The following is a 5,631-nucleotide window of genomic DNA, read 5'->3' as shown; positions in this document are numbered from 1 at the left end:
CGGTCAATAATTTTATATCACAAATGAATTTACGGTCAATGCAATTTGACGAAACATATATAACAGCTGCAAATTGTCTTTCATTACTGTGAATTTAGCTGTCATTCATATCTAAACATGCTCATGATACATGTAGTTATTCAAATTATTTGTTTATCAAAGTAGCATGAAAATAGGAAAATATGAATGTTCATTAGTCACAAGAGGTGTGACTTGTGTAATAAGCACATCTAATAAATTACGTGAATTTGTTTTTTTAATTAAATTGTATATAAAAGGTAGAAAACAACAAAATTATCTTAAGAACGATTCCAACTTAGTTTAATTCTTAAAGTATTGTAACGTTTTTAGGTTGTGTAAATTCCTTTTTTCTATTTTAATCTATATCATTGAAATCTGGTGGTGTTTGTTTTCTTGTTGAGCAGACTCGAAGGTCCGGATTTGGATATTTAAACTACATCTGAACAATCTAACTAGTAAGTTTAACTTCAATGTTTGACTTAAGTATTTATCTTTTAGAAAATGTGTATGTTTTAGTTTTTTTAATATTCATAAAGTTAAAGTCTACGTTCTAAGGGAATAAAAAAATTGACACTTGTTAAAATAAAATATATATAGTTAGAGTATAAGATATGCATGGTTCCATTTTAATAGCGATATTAGGAAGATTGATTATCCGAGAGGGATATTAAAAGTAAAGGTCGTCATTCTTTGAAATTATTTAAGCCTTACCCTGGAATAGAATGTTGACATGTGATCTATTATAATGATCTTTATCTCGTCGATTTTTTAAATAAGGTGTTTCCCTTACTGCTGTAGGTAGATGATATTGACAAAGGTACAATAACAACAAAGCAAGGAAAAAATATTTCTTAGTATTAAGGTGGTACCCAACACATTCACTAAAATAAATTTGGCTCGTTTAATTTCATTTAATTTAAACAAAATATTTACATTGACCCTATAATTTATTTATACAATACCGATTACGTTTTCCTACGATTTTAATAGAGCAAATGTTGCAAGTGGTTCCAGATCCAAACACACCTATCATTTGTCTACAAGAACACAATTATCTGTTTAGCTGTAGTCTTCTGCATAGAACATTTGGTGTTGTCATTTGTCTGCAATTGATGATTTATAAATAAATGTGTGTTCTTTTTCTGTGTACTGCTTTTATTGAAATGGTGAGCTCTATTATGAGTTATAACAATTTTTCTATAGAAATTATTTGATTTAGTTTCGACTTCGAAGCATCCATTGCTATTATCGCTATGATACGTTTCCCAATTCGCTGAAAATCTACCCTTTATAACATTGCTATATCTGACCACAAAAGCAATGACATTTTGGTACGATAATATTGGTGTCAATATATTAATATTGAGTATTATGAATAAAGCATCAAACATGTCTACAGTAAAATTGGTCTTAATCATTTAATAATTATTAATAAGAATTAGGAATCAAAACTTGTAATTATTTAAAAACCCATATTTTAATTGTTTTATACAATAATCATGTATATCAACATACCCACATTTGTACTATAAATACTTTAGATTTCATAGCCATATTTGTATTTGTAAAAGTATTTATATAACCAAATTTTCAATTATTTTATTTATTTATAGTATATTATATCATGTATATAGAAATATAGAAATAAAGATTAAAGTTATATCATGAATATTGGTCATGATTTGTAAAACTCAGAATTGTCAAGTAAAATTCAAAATGTTCAGAATATGTCAAGCCATTCCATGAAAAAATAAGAATGTCGAGAACGTGTCAATAAAATTTCAAGACAGTATTCAGATGTCAAGAAGTTGTCAAGAAATGTTAAGACCATATAGAAAATGTCGAGAATATGTCGAGTAAATTTCGTACAAATCTAATATAAATGAGAATCTGTTAAGAAACATTTAGACATAAGTCACACTTTTGGAGGAGGTCGAGTAAAAGCTCTTGCAAATCAAGACTTGTAGACTTTTGTAGTAAATGAGTCAGATGATATATTTGAACTGGTATCTAATGAAGTTTTTCAAAAGAAAAGACGCCACATTTTCCTGTAAATGTACTTGCTATTGCAGGAATCTTTAGATATCATTTTTGGTAGTTGGTAGAAATGTTTAACATTATTTGTGTGTTAGCATCACTATTCCTTAATCAAAATGGAATATTACACCTTCTGTATATTTGCTTTTTTATGTATTGATGCAAACATGTTTTAGTTTAGCTTTATTAGAAAATTGAACTTAACAAGATGTAGAAAATGGTAGATACGACCTTGTTTTATAGCTAGCCTTATCTCACTAGTGTGACAGTTTCATATATTTTCATTATATTGCCAACAAAGTGTGAGCAAGAGGAGCATTTGCAAAAGGTATACGGTAAGTCAGGGTTCGCAATCGTTTGTATAAATACCGGCTTTATATAAATCTCAATACATCTTTGTATTCCTAACAATGAGTCCAAAACACAAAATAAATTATTTTAAAAATTAGTACATGTATTGTAGTCTGTAGCAGAGAAGAAAATAAAGATGAAGTTTTCTGTTTGTTTAATCACCTGCCTGCTGTTTGTTTCCGTCGAAGGTACAATATAACATCACCATTTATATATGCATTATTTTTGTTTGCTTAAGTGATTTTAATTGTTTTGATTGAGGAAGACACAAAAAAGTATAATGTAAACTTCCCACTAATATCATACACTATTACACCATTCACCATTACATTATTCACCATACACCATTACACCATTCACAATACAACATTATACCATATACCCTGTGTCATTACACCATACACCTTACACCTTTGCACCATACATGTACACCTACAAATTATATCTAAACCATTCGAAAAGACCCATATATATATATTTTAAAAAGCGAGTTTGTATCACAATACTTTAAATTAATGTTTAAAATAAAAAATCAGTTCTTCATATACTACATGTTATAAAGTACCTTACCTTATACACCATTAAACTATGTACGTTGTCTAAGTTTGCATCATGCAAGCGATTCATATACAACAATAATGTATATAAATAAAGACATAGACATACCTTGATTTATTACAAATAACTATTGGGCATTAATTTTTGTTTGTTACGCGAAAATGAGAATAGTACATCCATTTGGTTAAATTCCATTATGACTGTGTAAGGTGTATGTCAATGTTTTTATGTTTGTACCACTTTTATAATGCGTCTTTTTGTTATAGGTAAACGTCAGACATTTTCAATACATGTATAATAAACAGAGATACTTTCTTTTTTTTTTTTAGTTTCAGCGAACAAGGTAGCTGAAAGTGTACAGAGGGAAACTGGATTTATTCGAATGTGAGTAAAATTTAAAACAAAAGCATCATGTTATTTTATTGTTTTAGCGCAAAATGAAAAATAGCTTTACAAGAAAAAAAGATATATGTGGGACAAAAGGTAGAACATTAGCATATTTACAGTCCTTGAATGGTGTAAAATTCCCAATAACACCATACACCATTACATCATTACACCATACACCATTACACCATACACCTTGTACCATTATACCATACACGTTACACCTTTGCATCATACACCTTACACATTACAACATACACCATTCCCCATTCCATCTACACGATCCGAAATTACCCATAATGCAAATAAATTTCAAATATTAAAATTATTATTGGTAATGTTTACAATTCGAAAAAATAAAATAAAAAGAACTTCCTTTTCAACCAATGAAACGTCGTACACCATCATTCACACCATTCCCGATCGCACGTTACACAATCACACCATTTCTCATACATCATTCCCCTTACACCATACACCATAGCACCATACACCTTACACCATTGCACCATATGCCATACACCATTACACCATACGCGGTTTTTTTGGGAAGTTTACACCATCCAAGGGCTGTTGTTTGAATATCGTAGATAAGTTACAGAAGGCTATGTTACTGTCGATGACAGGATTTGGTCTAATTAATGGTTTTCAAATAAAATTTTACTTAATCTAACAAACTGAACGAATTCATTCAGCATACAAAAAGTACCATAATCTCATAAACAAGCACTTACAAGTACCTTGTATATATTAGCCGAAGTAATTTAAAAGCATTGATTTAATTTATGCATTCAACAAAAACGTACAAAAAGTAAGACTGATCAATTAAAAAAATATAAACACTAACAAAGCTCATGGTCACGTGAATCATCGAGTGTTTAATGTCCCGAAACAAATTCCACTTTTTTACTTTATGTTTTTTTATTCTTTCTTTGTTCGTTCAGATGCAAGATATCGTTTAATTTTTGTATATGTACCATGTCGTGAAATAGCAAATACGTCTTATTTAAACGTAAAATTTGTACAGCTACTGTTTACAAATATAACAATATGAACCAAATTAAAATCATACCATATGTTATTAAATTATCACGAACATATTTCGAATGAAATATGTCAAAACCTTTAAACAAGGATGCATAAAGGGGACTTTTTGTATGTAAAATTATAAGATTTTGTTTTAAAAAGAAAAAAAAACAAAAAAAACTCTGGACATTATGTGATTGTCCATTGCCAATCAGTTTATTTGTACACTCTCTAATGCCTAAATATACACCATGAACGTTAACCTGTGATGTTATTACTAGTTTATCAAAAGATCAATTATACTGTATACATTATTATATCTTTCTTTTTTAAGCCTTACAAAAAGAGGTGTACCATTGTTCCCAACGCACATTCCTCCAATGCCATCTTTACCAACGCCAATTTTACCAACGCTACCAGTTCCTACCACTGCTGCGACAATCTGAACATGTTTTGTTACCTTTGAATTTCAACAAATGAAAAAAACAAATTAACTAAAATTAACATCTTATTTGATACTTAATTGTTTGAAAATATACGTTAAGCTGATATATCTCTGTTAATTCAAAGGAACAGAGGAGAACAAAGACATTACACAATATTTGTGTTTGGGTGTAACATGTCTAAAGCGTCTTTTCGTTGGCTGAAGTCGGTTTTTTATCAGCCCGTAGACATGATTTAGTCATGTGACCGTGACTTCATCAACGTTTTTATGCTTTACTCCAGTTTAAAATAGAATTTAAGAATTTAATTATAAGAAATAACTGCAATATTTTATATGTCTATTCGAAATGACATAAAAATGTGGTTTATAAGATGCAGTCTTTTAAAAAACACGCAACGTGGGTTATTCAGTGTGCACCACATTTTTTATGTTATTTCATCATAGACCGAAAAAAAACATTACAGTCATTCCTTAAATATTTCAAATACTATTTGTTTCAAGCACTTGCAGATCTAAACTGCCTTAAAAGGAACTAAATCAATAGCGTGATTCACAAATAAATTATAACGCCCATGTGGTCTAGGGGTCGAGTGCTAGCGTGTTACGGAGGATTATTTGTTTGTACTTCGACAGGATCAAACCAAAGACTCTGTGTCCCAGACCAGACCTGTGAACAATTTTGCGCTTTACCAGTCCTGGGGACAGGTTTGCTATTGACCAGACCTTATGACAGATCTGCTTATAACATATTATCGTGTTTAATAGTTTTCATATCAGACTTGAGCTTTGATTTAAATATGTCAACA

The 5,631-nt window shown here is 29.9% G+C and overlaps 1 long non-coding RNA gene across 1 annotated transcript; it reads left to right on the top strand.

The window, feature by feature from the left end:
* The first annotated feature begins 318 nt into the window (after positions 1 to 318).
* On the top strand, positions 319 to 4,869 carry LOC134684033 (uncharacterized). Its single transcript, XR_010101147.1, has 4 exons — positions 319 to 476; positions 2,522 to 2,597; positions 3,297 to 3,351; positions 4,715 to 4,869. It is a non-coding gene; the product is annotated as an uncharacterized LOC134684033 (long non-coding RNA).
* The last annotated feature ends 762 nt before the right edge of the window (positions 4,870 to 5,631 follow it).

Source organism: Mytilus trossulus, chromosome 9 (genome assembly GCF_036588685.1).
Source record: "Mytilus trossulus isolate FHL-02 chromosome 9, PNRI_Mtr1.1.1.hap1, whole genome shotgun sequence".
In the NCBI taxonomy this organism is placed as follows: domain Eukaryota; kingdom Metazoa; phylum Mollusca; class Bivalvia; order Mytilida; family Mytilidae; genus Mytilus; species Mytilus trossulus.
The sequence above is the reverse complement of the archived record's forward strand: the minus strand, read 5'-3'. Positions and strand labels throughout refer to the sequence as shown.